The sequence below is a fragment of the Mirounga angustirostris genome, unplaced genomic scaffold, assembly GCF_029215605.1.
Source record: "Mirounga angustirostris isolate CCGP_5_RB_7025 unplaced genomic scaffold, mMirAng1.0.hap1 SCAF_10, whole genome shotgun sequence".
NCBI classification, from domain to species: Eukaryota; Metazoa; Chordata; class Mammalia; order Carnivora; family Phocidae; genus Mirounga; species Mirounga angustirostris.
The window spans coordinates 113,206,573-113,223,022 of NW_026991718.1; the positions used below are offsets into that span (position 1 = coordinate 113,206,573).

At 42.7% G+C, this 16,450-nt stretch overlaps 1 pseudogene; it reads left to right on the forward strand.

Annotated features, from left to right (window-relative positions):
* Window positions 1-6,788: 6,788 nt before the first annotated feature.
* LOC123841948 (ubiquitin-conjugating enzyme E2 D3-like) lies at window positions 6,789-7,407 on the forward strand (annotated as a pseudogene).
* Window positions 7,408-16,450: the final 9,043 nt, after the last annotated feature.

A 16,450-nucleotide genomic window follows, 5' to 3' on the forward strand; every position in this document is an offset into this window, starting at 1 on the left:
ATGCCCAGTGAGTGGAGGCATATGGAGCTCTTCAGACCTCCACGGCTCCTCTCAGGCCAAGTTCCTCCGGAGGGGGGGTGGGGGACAACAGAGACTGAAGTTCCCACAGTGCCAGAAAGGGAGCAGCTGTGGGAAGCGTGTCCATGGATCTGTTTAGTCAGTCAGTGCATGTTTTCCAAGCGTCTACTCGTCCCAGCATCTGTGCTCTGCCTGGGGAGGAGTAGGGGGCATCGATATTCAGCCCTGTGAGATCAGACACTACCCTCTCCCTGGGCCCTAATTCCCTGTACTGTTCCTCAGACATCTTTTGCAAACCCTTGATCCAGCCCCGTTTCCCCCATTATCACACCTGAGATAGAGCTTCTAAGAGGGTTCCTGGAAATTCCTGGGGAGGTGGGGGTTTTGTGTCCCTCTCTTACCTCCAGATGCACCTTGGCCCCACGTGACCTAGTGAGCCTTCTTGGACTGACTCCTCCTGACCTTCACCTGCACCTGGGCCAGGCTGTGGCCACCACCTTGTCTGTCCTCCCTGAGCCTCCTCTCAACTTTCAGTCAGACCCTCTGCTTCCTGCAGAGTGGAGGGTTGAGACCTCCATCACCAGCAGCACCTTGTGGCATAGGAGGAGGGCCACAAAAGGAACAGTGGGCAACAGAAGCCATCAGAGGGCATGGGAGTCCATACTGCATGGCCTTCACTTTCCCATCGTTGGTGACAACCGTTCATCCTGCACTGTGCTCTGCCTGGCACACAAACCTGGGGCGGCAGCTTGGCCAGGCAAACATATGCATCTCACCCTTATCTAGAAGAAAGGAGGGCAGCCTTAGTCATTTAATTATCTTGCACCGCCTTGTTTGCTCCTCAGCATAGTCCTCCTACATGGGTATTATTATCTCCGGGTTGGTGAGAAAATTCAGGCTCAGAGATTTTAGGAAACTTTCCAGGCTCACAAAGCAGTGAGAGGTCCAAACCGTGTCTGTGAAATATGATGCTGATCACTGCTGCCCCTCTAGATCAAGAAAGGACAGGATATCCAGACATCCAGAGGGGGACTGGGAGCATAAGAACACATCAGGCACAGCAGTGTTTGTCTACACTGGTAGTAAATGGAGTATAGACGTGCTTCTGTTGGGAGAGTTTCAAGGCTGCACTGCTCAGCACAAGATTTGGGTTCAACAGAATCTGAAGAAATCCTAAAACATCCCTGGCAAGAAGCCATTCAATGAAGAGGTCATTCAAGGGAACATGGACCCCCCCCCCCCCCGGCTTAAGGATCTCAGACATTACCTCGTCCTCCCACCACCCAGGTCCTGAAATCCACTTTGTGGAAAGATGAGACCTAAGAGGAAGTGCAGCACATCATAAGCAGGAGATCTCCCTAGGGAGTTGGCTTGGGTGTACTTCATTTCTAACAGATATTTTGCTTCTAATATAGATTTATATAATTTCTGGATTGTGTGTGTGTATGTGAGAGAGAGAGGGAGGGAGAGAAGGAGCAGGTTTTACTTTTATAATTTAAAATTTCGGGCGCCTGGGTGGCTCAGTTGGTTAAGCGACTGCCTTTGGCTCAGGTCATGATCCTGGAGTCCCTGGATCGAGTCCCGCATCGGGCTCCCTGCTCGGCAGGGAGTCTGCTTCTCCCTCTGACCCTCCTCCCTCTCATGCTCTCTGTCTCTCATTCTCTCTCTCACAAATAAAAAAAAAAATAAAAAAATAAAATAAAATAAAATTTCATGATTTAGGAAAGATAGTTTTTTTTTTATCTTATTATGTTATGTTAGTCACCATACAATACATCATTAGTTTTTGATGTAGTGTTCCATGATTCATTGTTTTCGTATCACACCCAGTGCTCCATGCAGTACGTGCCCTCCTTAATACCCATCATCCGGCTAACCCATCCCCCCACCCCCTCTCCTCTAAAACCCTGTTTGTTTCTCAGAGTCTATAGTCTCTCATGGTTTGTCTCCCCCTCCGATTCCCCCCCCGCCTTCATTTTTCCCTTCCTTCTCCTAATGTGCTCCATGCTATTCCTTATGTTCCACAAATAAGTGAAACCATATGATAATGGACTTTCTCTGCTTGACTTATTTCACTTAGCATAATCTCCTTCAGTCCCATCCATGTTGATGTAAAAGTTGGGTATTCATCCTTTCTGATGGCTGAGTAATATGCCATTGTATATATAGACCACATCTTCTTTATCCATTCATCTGTTGAAGGGCATCTCGGCTCTTTCCACAGTTTGGCTATTGCGGACATTGCTGCTATGAACACTGGGGTGCATATGGCCCTTCTCTTCACTACATCTGTGTCTTTGGCGTAAATACCCAGGAGTGCAATTGCTGGGTCATAGGGTAGCTCTATTTTTAAATTTTTGAGGCACCTCCACACTGTTTTCCAAAGTGGCTGTACCAACTCGCATTCCCACCAACAATGTAAGAGGGTTCCCCTTTCTCCACAACCTCTCCAACATTTGTTGTTTCTTTCCCTGTCCATTTTGGCCATTCTAACTGGTGTAAGGTGGTATCTCAGTGTGGTTTTGATTTGAATTTCCCTGATGGCTAATGATGATAAACATTTCTTCATGTGAAAGACAGTTTTAAGGAAAGATGATGGTGCCTTCTTCAGTAAGTCATGGAGGTCTTGCCATTGGCTACTTCTCAAACTTATCCAGATGAGCGGAAACCAAAAATGTCATTTTTGCAGTGGCCTCCTGCCTCCCATCTTGTTCTACCTGACAGGTGAGCACCGTGTCCCGTTGGTTAGTTCTGTCCACCAGGGTCGAGCTCTGCACAGTGTACAGTCCATCTCTGCTCATGGTGGGGGTCAGGGTCCTATCTATCTGGAAGACATTTCCATTCTTCAGCCAGGTCAGCTATATTCCCCCGGGGCAGAACTTCTTTGCCTTGCAAGTGACATTTATCTTGTTCTTTGGGATGGGGTGTTCAAAAATAGACATGTTGGGTGGAACTGAAATAGCTCAGAACAAAGGTTCAGACTCCATGAAACAATCAGATCCACCTTGCTTATTACTCGGCAGCCATTTACTTAGCACCTACATAGCATGTGGCAATCCCTTGCACATAGTAGGTGCTTAATAACTGGAAGATCCTATTATTATTTAGGCCTGTTCACCAAAGTAAATCTGGGGAGAACTGTTCTCCAAAGTTAGGTCAAAGCCTGGCCATGTGTGGTGTCACCTACCTAGTATAGTCTTAGACAAATCAGCATTCTTTTGAAGAGGATAATGTAGGCTTAGGTGATTCACATCGGAGGTGACATAAGAGGAGAAGTCCTGTAGAGTCAGGGCCATCTCAGTGGTACTGGAGATTTTGTAGGTATTGCTGTTCTTCATCTGTACAGTGTGGGTCTGGAGGGATGAGATTTCCTTCCCATTTTTGAACCACTGCAGGGTGATTTCTTTGGGAAAGAAGCCATAGGACATGCAGCTGAAATTCACAATTTGCCCAATTAGGGCCCTCTCCAAGGGGCCTAATACCACAGGCAGAGAGGGTGGGGCTACAAGAAGGAAGGATAATATACAGTTAATGTTGGCAAGCTAGGCAGTATTACATGCACTTTATATAATTTTAATTCTGACAACTCTGTGATTAGGTATCATAATGTTCATTCTATACACAAGGAAATGGAGGCTGAAAAAGGCAAGGAACATACTAGCAATTGGCAGAGCTAGAATGCAGGTTTCTCTGATCACATAGCTTGTCCTCTTTCCTCAGGCCAGTTTCTCCGTTCAGAAGCCACATTGCTATATCTTTCTCACTTTTGGTATTGATTAGTCCTATGACTCATTCTCATTTAATAAAATTTAGATATGTATCTACCAAAATCTTAAAACAGCATATCATATCTAATGTGTAACTTTAGAAAAATGTCCTTTAGATTGAGCAACAGGATACCTACTCTTTTTTTTTTTTAAGATTTTATTTATTTATTTGACAGAGAGAGACACAGCGAGAGAGGGAACACAAGCAGGGGGGAGTGGGAGAGGAGAAGTAGGCTTCCCGCAGAGCAGAGAGTCCAATGTGGGGCTCGATCCCAGGGTCCCGGGACCATGACCTGAGCCAAAGGCAGACGCTTAACGACTGAGCCACCCAGGCGCCCCCAGGACACCTACTCTTACTGCATCTGTTCAACAGTGTACTGGCAACCCTCGCCAATACAATGAGACAAGAAAAAATAATGAGTAAATAATAATTGGGAAGGAAGAAAAAATGTAAACAGAGACTACAAGTCAGTTTGTTGACATAAAGCTAATGGATTGGAAAACCCACATATACATGGGAATTTGGGGATCAGTGAAAAAAGTGAACCAGGCAACATGTGGTGTTGGGGAAGTTATCTTTTTATAATTCTCATTGAACACAGAAATAAATTCCAAACAGATTAAATTCTTACATCTAAAACTTGATAAAACTATTAGAGGAAAAAATAAAAGAATGTCTTTGGGAGGAGAGAGAACTTTAAGATCCTAAAAAAGCCCTCACAGATTTGTTAAGTCAACTTTAAAGTTTATAAAGGTGACTGTAACAATGATGAAAATTATACATGATGAGAAACACCATAAGCAAAATTTAAAGGCAAGCAATAAATAGGGAAGAGAAAGGAAATAATAAGTGTAAGAGTAGAAGTTAATGTAACAGAAAACAAGCATAAAAGAGAGATGTTTGACAAAACCAAAAGTTAATTCTTTGAAAGTTATAATCACCTGGTGAAGATAAGAAGGGGAGAGAGAGGAGTGAGGTAAGGGAGAGTGAGGAAGGAAGAGAGGGAGGGAGGGGAATGCAGTCAATACCAGCGTGAAAGGGGGGCATTACTATAGATCATGCAGATATTAAAATGATGAAAAGAGAATATCATGAACAGCTTTGCCAATATAAGGTGTAAAATTTAGAAGAAATGGAAACTACCTAGAAAATGTAACCTATCAAAACTGAATAAAAGGCACCTGGGTGGCTCATTCGGTTAAGTCCAACTCTTGGACCCTGACGATCTCAGGGTCCTGGAGTCAAGCCCTGCATTGGGCTCCATGCTCAGTGGGGAGTCTGCTTGAAGATTTTCTCTCTCCCTCTCCCTTTGCCCTTTCCCCAGCTTGTGTGCTCTCTCTTATCTCTCTCTAAAATAGATAAATAAAAAAATTTTTTTAAAGATTTTATTTATTTGACAGAGAGAGACACAGCGAGAGCGGGAACACAAGCAGGGGAGTAGGAGAGGGAGAAGCAGGCTTCCCGCTGAGCAGGGAGCCTGATGTGGGGCTCAAACCCAGGACCCTGGGATCATGACCTGAGCTGAAGGCAGACGCTTAACGACTGAGCCACCCAGGCGCCCCGATAAATAAAATATTTTTAAAAACTGAGTAAGAATAGGACATGAGGAGACCCCAAACCATTAAAGATACTGAATTAATAATTTTTAAAAATCTCCCTATAATGAAAACTTTAGATCTAGATGATTTCAGAGTCAATGTCTGCCAAAAATTCAACCTGATATAATTTCAATCTTACACAAGCTTTTCTAGAGACTAGGAAAAGAAGGTACGCTTCCCAACTCATTTTTTGAAGTTAGCATAACCTCAAATACAAAACTCCAGCAAGGATAATACAAAGAAGGAAAATTCTAAATCATTCTCATTTATGAATATAGATATAAAAGTCCCAAACAAAACTTTGGCAAATGAAATAGTGCACTATCACCAAGTTAGTTTTATTCCAGGAATGGGGCATTAAATTAATATTAGAAAATCAAATCATGTAATTCACCGCATTTGCAAATTGAAAGACAAAAGAAACCATATGACTGGGCGCCTGGGTGGCTCAGTTGGTTAAGCGACTGCCTTCGGCTCAGGTCGTGATCCTGGAGTCCCAGGATCGAGTCCCGCATCGGGTTCCCTGCTCGGCGGGGAGTCTGCTTCTCCCTCTGACCCTCCTCCCTCTCATGCTCTCTGTCTCTCATTCTCTCTCTCAAATAAATAAATAAAATCTTTAAAAAAAAAAAAAGAAACCATATGACCATCTTGATAGATATAGGAAAAACATTAAAATATCACTATTCATCTTTAAAAATTCTTAACAAACTGAAAATAGAAGCAAATTATTTAATCTGATAATCTATTAGATCGAACCATATGCTATTATTATTTTTGTCCAATGCAAAACGGCGGAATATTGGCACTATCAAATGGTTCGTCCTAGTTTTTAAAAAATATAGCAAACATCATACTCAGTGTGAAACACTGGAAGCTTTGCATCAATATAATCATGCTTGCTACCACAACGTCAGTTTACTCTTTTATCAGAGATTCTAGATTGCTTATTAAGTCACAAGGACATGTAAAAGGTATAAGGTTAGGATGGAATACACTAAACTATTATTATATTACTGTATTCCATCATTATGCATCAAGAAAGTAAAAAAGAATCTGTAAGACATTTTTAGAAATAATATGAATATTTAGCAAGCTAGCTAAATGCAAAATCAATACATACAAATTAATTGTAACAAACATTAGAAGATGAAAAAACTTTCAAGTGATACCATTTTGTAATAGCTTCCAATATATTATATAGGAATCAATCTAACAAGAACTGTGGGTGTCCTGCAATGAGACCCTTAGGGCTGGGGAAGCACCAACTGTGTAGGGAAGAGGCCTCTACACCTGTGTTTGGCAGAACTGGTGTGAGACGAGAGACAATCCTTCCTGCTGCTGAGATAATCCACTTTGAGCACACACCCAGTGAAAGTGAGGGGCCAGAATGCACAGACTATAGCATTGGAATAGATTAATAAGGAACTTTGTGATTTGGCCCCTGACCAACACAAAGTTCTGCAGGTCAAGCTAGGGATGATATGTTTCATTGGCCACAGTTATGGGGCCTAATGACAGCCCATATCAAGGAGGTATGTTCTTTTTAAAATTTAATTTAATTTATTTATTTGAGAGAGAGCGTTAAGAGAGACTGCAAGTGGCAGGGGGTGGGGGAGAGGGGCAGAGGGAGAGGGAGAAGCAGACTCCCTGTTGAGCAGGGAACCTGACAAGGCTCCATCCCAGGACCCTGAGCCGAAGGCAGACATTTAACTGACTGAACCTCCCAGGTCCCCAAGGTGGTATGTTCTTTTGACAATTCGTTTTCCTACGTACTACCTCTTAAAACCACCTAATGTTGCATTTACAAGAATTTATCATCTGAATGATAATAGTAATGATAGCATTTGTCTCGATACTCTAAGATCAAAATTCTTAACTTTTATCCATGTGTTCACTGCTATGTGATTGATCCAAACCCAGATGACCCCCTAGTGCCAGAGATCGCACAGATCTATAAAATGGACAGAGAGAAGTACAACAACAGAGAGTATCTCGGGAATGGATTCAGATGTATGCCATGTGATGCTACCTGCATTGTAGCTGGAGCTACTAAATTACTGTCCCTTTTTTAATTTTCTTATCTGGCTGCTTCTCTATCAGACCTCACTTTTCAAATTTTTGTTTTTGTTTACCTCCCTCTATTCATTCACATGCTCATCTGAGAAGACTTAAGATTCTTCCAGCTTTGGACAATAACTGCTTTTAGAAAGCATAAAGTAGTGACAAGAACACAGGATTCAGAATTGTTTTAAAAATAGAGCATGTGTATTATGTGGCCAATGTCTTCACACTAACTTGGTTATGAGACTAAAACCATTCCTCAGGACTTGCACATGCTGAAGGAACCATCTGAGGGGGAGGGAGGGGCTCACTCGGTGTCACATCAAAGGAAGCAACATTTTTCTAGCATCAATTCTTGTTTAAGCCTTCCACCGTTAGAGATTTAAAGTTACATGCTATACTTTATGCTCACAACTGATGTGGCTGGAGAATTGGTATTGAATTTTATAGCATCAGCAGAACAGAAAGTGTGATGTATTTTATGCATGTCAATAAAAGAATGATCTGTTGTTGTTCTACAGAGAATGGAAATTGGAAGTCAGACACCTTTTCCAAAATAGGGTCTCAAACATTTTGTAATTTTCATTTAAATTGTTAGAAGGCTTGGAGCTATGAGTTCATCTTCCAATATGCTGTTAATTATAGCTGTTTAATAAGTGGTACAAGCTGTCAGTGGGCTAGTGGTCGACTAATAGCTGTGCTAGTAACTGACTTACTTTTCTTCAATCAAGTTACACCCCCCCAAGCCACACCCCACACCCAAAAGAGTGTGCTTTGTCTACAGGGAAAACAACCAAACTTTATTAAATGACATTATAGAAGACCTAAATGAATGAAAAATAATCTTGCTCATTTATGGAAAGATGATATTGTAAAGATATGTATGATATTGCAAAGAGATACATATTTAGACATATATCAAGATATAAACATTACAGTTCCTAATTGATAGTGCAATTCCAATGAAAATTCTAGAAGGGGTGTGTGTGCTGAACATAACAAAGCTATTCTACACTTTTCGTGTGAATGAAAAAGGCCAAGCATAGCCAAGAAGAGAATAAGTTGGGATCACTTGTTTTACCATGTAAAATTTATAATAGAGCTATAGTTCTCAAGATAGTGGTTATTAGTGGAGAGATAAACAAAAAACCCAAAACACTGGAACAAATTACAAAGCCTCTAACCAGACCCACTCATATATGGAAGCTTGATTTTTAATAAGTTTGTACCACAGAGCACTGAGCACAGGGCATAAACGAGGGTGGGACAATTACATATTGATATGGAAAAAATAAAATTGGACTCCTGTATCACATCAGAAACGTGTATTACAGACTAAATGTGAAGGGCACAACCATAAGGCCTTAATAAGTTACATAAGGGTGTATCTTTGAGGGTAAGGAAAGATGTCTTAAACAAGCACTAAAAGCTACAACCAATAAAGGAAAAGATTGACAAATTTGATCACATTGAAATTAAAACCTTTGTCTTTATAGTGATTAATTCATAAAATCCATCTGTGAAAAACCCACAGCGAATATCATCCTCAATGGCGAAAAGTAGGCAGCCTTTCCCTTAAGATCAGGAACATGTCAAGGATGCCCACTCTCGCCACTATTGTTAACATAGTACTAGAAGTCCTAGCAACAACAGACAACAAAAAGAAATAAAAGGTATTCAGATTGGCAAAGAAGTCAAACTCTCTCTTTTTGCAGACGACATGATACTTTATGTGGAAAACCCAAAAGACTCCACCCCCAAATTACTAGAACTCAAACAGCATTTCAGTAATGTGGCAGGATACAAAATCAATGCACAGAAATCAGTTGCTTTCTTATACACTAATAACGCAACTGTAGAAAGAGAAATTAGAGAAATGATTCTGTTTACAATAGCACCAAAAACCATAAGATACCTCGGAATAAACCTAACCAAAGAGGTAAAGGATCTATACTCTAGGAACTACAAAACACTCATGAAAGAAATAGAAGAAGACACAAAAAGATGGAAAAATATTCCATGCTCATGGATCAGAAGAATAAACATTGTTAAAATGTCTATGCTACCCAGAGCAATCTATACCTTCAGTGCCATCCCGATCAAAATTCCAATGACGTTTTTCAAAGTACTGGAACAAACAATCCTAAAATTTGTATGGAATCAGAAAAGAGCCCGAATCGCCAAGGAAATGTTGAAAAAGAAAAACAAAGCTGGGGGCATCACATTGCCCGATTTCAAGCTATATTACAAAGCTGTGATCACCAAGACAGCATGGTACTGGCACAAAAACAGACATACAGAGCAATAGAACAGAATAGAGAACCCAGATATGGACCCTCAACTCTATGGTCAAATAATCTTTGACAAAGCAGGAAAAAACATGCAATGGAAAAAAGACAGTCTCTTCAATAAATGGTGCTGAGAAAATTGGACAGCCACATGCAGAAGAATGAAACTCGACCATTCTCTAACACCATTCACAAAGATAAACTCAAAGTGGATGAAAGACCTCAACGTGAGACAGGAATCCATCAAAATCCTAGAGGAGAACATAGGCAGTAACCTCTTCGACATCGCCCACAGCAACTTCTTTCAAGATACATCTCCAAAAGCTAGTGAAACAAAAGCAGAAATGAACTTTTGGGACTTCATCAAGATAAAAAGCTTCTGCACAGCAAAGGAAACAGTCAACAAAATAAAGAGGCAACCCACAGAATGGGAGAAGATATTTGCAAATGACACTACAAATAAAGGACTGGTATCCAAGATCTATAAAGAACTTCTCAAACTCAACACCCAAAAACCAAATAATCAAGTCAAAAAGTGGGCAGAAGATATGAAAAGACACTTCTCTGAAGAAGACATACAAATGGCTAACAGACACATGAAAAAATGTTCATCATCATTAGCTATCAGGGCAATTCAAATCAAAACCACATTGAGATACCACCTTACACCAGTTAGAATGGCCAAAATGGACAGGGAAAGAAACAACAAATGTTGGAGAGGTTGTGGAGAAAGGGGAACCCTCTTACATTGTTGGTGGGAATGCGAGTTGGTACAGCCACTTTGGAAAACAGTGTGGAGGTGCCTCAAAAATTTAAAAATAGAGCTACCCTATGACCCAGCAATTGCACTCCTGGGTATTTACCCCAAAGACACAGATGTAGTGAAACGAAGGGCCATATGCACCCCAATGTTCATAGCAGCCATGTCCACAATAGCCAAATTTCTGTGGAAAGAGCCGAGATGCCCTTCAACAGATGAATGGATAAAGAAGATGTGGTCCATATATACAATGGCATATAACTCAGCCATCAGAAAAGAGGAATACCCAACTTTTATATCAACATGGATGGGACCGGAGGAGATTATGCTAAGTGAAATAAGTCAAGCAGAGAAAGTCAATTATCATATGGCTTCACTTATTTGTGGAACATAAGGAATAACATGGAGGACATTAGGAGAAGGAAGGGAAAAATGGGGGGGTGGAATTGGAGGGAGAGATGAACCATGAGAGACTATGGACTCTGAGAAACAAACAGGATTTTAGAGGGGAGGCGGGAGGGGGGATTGGTTAGCCCAGTGATGGGTATTAAGGAGGGCACGTACTGCATGGAGCACTGGCTGTTATAGGAAAACAATGGATCGTGGATCACCACATCAAAAACCAATGATGTATTGTATGGTGACTAACATAACATAATAAAATTAAAAAAAAAAAAGACTTTCCCAATAAATGGCATTTGGTTAAAATAAAAAAATAAAAGAATATACAATGGGGAGTAGGGGAGTAGTCTTGTCAATAAATGGTGTTGGGAGAAATAGATACCCACATGCAAAAGAATAAAACTGAACTATTGTTGGGGCACCTGGGTGGCTCAGTCAGTTAAGCATCCAACTCTTGATCTCAGCTCAGACCTCGATCTCAGGGTCATGAGTTCAAGCCCTGCATTGGGCTCCACACTGGGCACAGAGCCTACCTAAACAAACAAAGAAACAAAAAACAACAACAAAACTTGGAGTATTCTCTTACACCATACATAAAAATCAACTCAAAATAGATTAAACACTTGAACATAACACCTAAAGCCATAAAATTAGGGGAAAAAAAAAATAGGGAAGAAACTCCTTGGCATCAGTCTTAGCAATGTTTTGTTGGATTTGATACTAAAGCAAATGCAACAAAAGTAAAAATAGACTAGTGGGACTGAATCAAATGGAAAAGCTTTGCATAGCAAAGGAAACCATCAATGGAATGAAAAGGTAAAAAAATAAAAGAATATACAATGGGGGAAAATGAGAGAAAATATTGCAAATCATAAATCTGGTAAGGGGTTAATACCCAAAATATAAAAGGAGCTCAACAGCAAAGAAACCCAAGACAACAACAAAAACCCCACCCAAACAATACAATTAAAAAATTGGTAGAGGAACTGAATGGATATTTTTTTCTCAAAGAAGACATTTAAATGGCCAACAGGTCCTTGAAAAGATATTCAGCATCACTAATAACCAGGGAAATGCAAATCAGAATCACAATGAGACACCACTTTACACCTGTTAGAATGGCTGTCAAAAGACCTTGCCTTTGTCAAAAGACGAGAGATAACAAGTGTTGGTGAGGATGTGGAGAAAAGGAATTCCTTGTCCATCATTTGTGGGAACGTAAATTGGTGCAGCCACTAAGGAAAACAGTATGGAGGGTCCTCAAAAAATTAAAAATATGACTATCATATAGTCCAGCACCATATATATCTTATCATATATCATATGTTATACTACCATATAATCTAGCAATTCCACTTCGGGGCCTATATCCAAAGAAAAGGAAGCCACTATCTTGAAGTGGTGGGTCTGCACTCTCATGTTCCTTGTAGCATTATGTACAATAGCCAAGATGTGAAAACAACCTAAGTGTCCATCAATCGATGAATGGGTAACAAAAATGTAATATATATCACAATATATAATGGATATTAATCAGCCAAAAAATGAAGGAATACCTGCCAGTTGCAGCAACATGGGTGGATCTGGAGGTCATTATGCTGAGATAAGTCAGACACAGAGAGGCAAATACTGTATGATCTCACTTGTAAGTGGAGTCTAAAAAAACCCAAACTCACAGATACAGAAAACAGATCAGTGATTGCCAGAGGTGGGGGTTGGGGGTGGGGGAAATAGGTAAGGGTGGTCAAAAGTTTCAAACTTCCAGTTATGAGATAACCAAGTTCTGGAGATACAATGTACAGCATGGTGACCATAGTTAACAATACTGTAGTGTATATTTGAAAGTTGCTAAGAAAGTAGATCTTAAAAGATTTTAACACAAAAAAATTTGTGACTATGGGAGGTGATAGATGGTCACTAAACTTATGGTGATCATATATATATATATATATATATATATATATAAATAAAATTGCCTTTGAGGCTGGTGATTCCTAGGAAAGACTCTGTTTCTGTTATTTATAACTGCATCACAGACCACTCCCAAACTTAATGGCTTAAAAAACCCAACAATTTATTATTTATCATGCTTCTGTGGGTTAATTGGGCTGTTCTTCTGTCACAAGTGTTAAGTGCAAGGTTCAGTGTTGAGCCTGAGGTCTTCCCTTCCACCTCTTTGGCATCTCTCATGCATCCCAAGAGAAGGTTGGCTCCTGCCAGCGTCCTTCTGTAGAGCCTGTTTGTCCCAGGCCATCTACACTGGTATTTGCCTACTCTACACTGAGCCCTGCCAGTCTCCCCTTGAGCCTGGGTCCCATCTGGGGGTGGAGTGCCAAGACCCGATCACCAATCCCAAGGAGGGGCACTCCCCATGTAAGCAGATGGTTCTGACCTAGAAGCGTTGTGAAGGGGACCCTAGTCCCTAAGGGCACTAGACCACTCCTTGGCTCCCAGGCTGAGCCCATCTGGTCTGCACTGTGCAGCCTTGGCCTTTCTCTCAGAATCTGAGAGAGTAAGTCCTTTGAATCGACAAATGGGAACCACCACTACCATCAAGGCCATCACCAGAGTAACAGCCACTTATTGAGCACTTACTGTGTGCTGGGTACTGTGCTGAGTACTTACAACTACCTTCCTGCCAACATGATCACTCATCCTTCCCATTACACAGATGAGGCAACTGAGGCTCTGAGAAGCTAAGTTCCCACTGTCCTACAGTGTGCATGCAGGTGGTGCTACACTCTGAAGCTGGTGCCCTGTTGTCAAGTGAAGACCCCCAAAACTGACACATGGGATCGTCATGAAGTTTACATTGGTGTAGCCATCTAATCTATCATCCAAACTGGGACAGTTTTTTTTTAAGATTTTATTTATTTGAAAGAGTGTGAGCACAAGGGAGGAGTGGCAGAGGGGGAAGCAGACAACCCACTGAGCACAGAGCCCGACTCAGGACTCGATCACAGGACTCTGAGATCATGATCTGGGCTGAAGTCAGACACTTAACCAACTGAGCCACCCAGATGCCCCTCAAACTGGGACAGTTTTGTGAGTGGAAAGGGACACTAAGAATACTTACCGTGGACAACAAGCATAAGCTGGGACTGTTCTTTGCAGAAGGGACGTAAGATCACCCTAGTAAACACGCACCAAGTGGATACCCAGTCCTGAGCCAGGCACAGAGAGGACATTCATTTAACCTACAGCTTGTTACTCCCAAACATGACCAGAATCCCACATCAGCCAGCCACCTCCTGCCACCCCATCACGAGTCTTTATTTGGGGGAGAATAGTGTCAACATTGGTTCTATGTCATCGATCATGAGTGTAATGGGAAGGATTATTCTGAGGAACAGTTTAAGGACCTTTGGTTAATCGAACATGATTGTTTTAGGATCTGCCAAAATTAGAGATGTTGTACATCCCTAGGCAAGATGATGCTTGGATTCCTTTTTATCACAATCAGATGAATTTACAGGACCCTGGGAGACAGAAGCCAGCCAGGGAGATTTATGGACTTTTACTCCCCATTAAATATGGTGCCAGGGGGCGCCTGGGTGGCTCAGTTGGTTAAGCGACTGCCTTCGGCTCAGGTCATGATCCTGGAGTCCCGGGATCGAGTCCCGCATCGGACTCCCTGCTCAGCTGGGGGTCTGCTTCTCCCTCTGACCCTCCCCCCTCTCATGTGCTCTCTCTCATTCTCTCTCAAATAAATAAATAAAATCTTAAAAAAAATATATGGTGCCAGGAAAACTCAGGTGTTATTTACAAGACTCTTGACTTTTGCCTAAAGCCAGTATCCTCAACATTTGAGCTGTCCGGGCCCCAGAACCTACTCAGTTCACCTAGATTTGGGGGAAGATGAGAGCTGCTATGGGCCACTGCACTTGGCCTCAGCCAGCTGGACAGAGGGAGGAGATGCTCTGATCCCTTCAGTTGAGCTCTTCAGAGCAGAACCCGTGGCCTGTGGTGACAGCCCATCCACCTCTCTGAACTCATTTAGGACATTAAGAGGCACAGTGGGGTTCCTGGTCTTCATTAGAAACGCTGAAATCTGACAAGCAGAACTCCCGGACAGACAAAGATGTTCCGTAGGGCACGTGTGCACGTCCCACGTTCTCCTTCCTTGTCTCTGACACAGAGAGGCGTTTATCCCATGGGGCCAGCATGGCTTGGAGCAGGGCTGCCTGGTCTCATCCTGCCATCCACTGCTGTGTGACCACAGGCAGGCGCCTTAACCTCTCCACGGCGCTGTAAGGGTTAAGTGAGCAACTGCGGAGAAAGCGCTCAGAACCGTGCTAAGTGCCACACGAGTTTTGCTGGTTTATTATCCGGGAGAAGGGTGCCTGGACAATTACAGGAGTGCCATATGGACAGGAGGCTGGTCCCATGGCTTCCCAGAGCTTCTAGCTGGTGGCGTGTGGTCATGGGCATGGTGGTGACAGCTGGGGTAGCAGTGGTGGTGGTGGTCTTATGAGGGGTGACAAGCAGTTGGCAGAACAACAAAAAGGCTAGGGCGCCTGGGTGGCTCAGATGGTTGGGTGTCTGCCTTCGGCTCAGGTCATGATCTCAGGGTCCTGGGATCGAGTTCTGCATCGGGCTCCCTGCTCCTTGGGAGCCTGCTTCTCCCTCTGCCTCTCTCTCTCTCTCTGTCTCTCATGAATAAATAAATAAAATCTTAAAAAAAAAAAAAAAAAAAAAGAACAACAAAAAGGCTGAAAGAGGCCAGGGACAGAGATTGAGAGACAGACCCCGTGCGTGCTTTTCTGTGTGTTGGCTTTGCCTGGAGGTGGTGGTCATCTCTGTTGTCCAGCGGTCCATTCAGTGGGACACCCATGTTGGGTCCCCTGGAAGGGCTGCTCACAAGACGATGATGTCATCTGAAAAGCAACAAACCTCATGAGGAGCCACACTCCCTGGCCTGTGGCCCGTGGCTCCCACCCTCCCCACTGCGGGTGCAGTTCTGCTCTGAGTGTGGCCCTCCCCTGTGCCAGGACCATCCCCACTCAGAGAGCCTCTTTGAATACAAACTCCCGAGACCCCTTCTGCCCTGTCTATCCCCACACTTCTGGTCCTGGTCTTCTCAAAGCCATTTGGGAATCTCTAAGAAGGCAGCACCCAGAGCCCCACGTTGTTCCTTCTGGTGTTATTGGGTTGGTCTTTGGGTGGGGCAAAGCATGGAAGGGAGGAATTAAGTTTACGCCCAGTAAGGCAGGTCAGGTTTGACAAAGGGAGAAGGATGGAAGGAGAAGGAGCCATAATTTATTAAATGTCTAGCAAGTTCTAGGAGCAGGGACAGGCATTTCCTACCCATTATCTTTCAAAAATCCTTGGTGGATTTTTGGGGGTGGGTGGGGGGAAGGGTATTACCCTCACTTCACAGATGAGGATGTGATACTCGGAGAGGTTAAGTGACTTGCCCAAGTTCACACAGCAAATGAGCAGAGGAACTGGAACATGGCCCACATTTGCCTTCACCACAGAGAGCAGAGGCACAGAAGGAGGAAAGCCCAGAGAACCTGGGGAATAGAAAAAAGACTAGTCTGATCAGAGCAGAT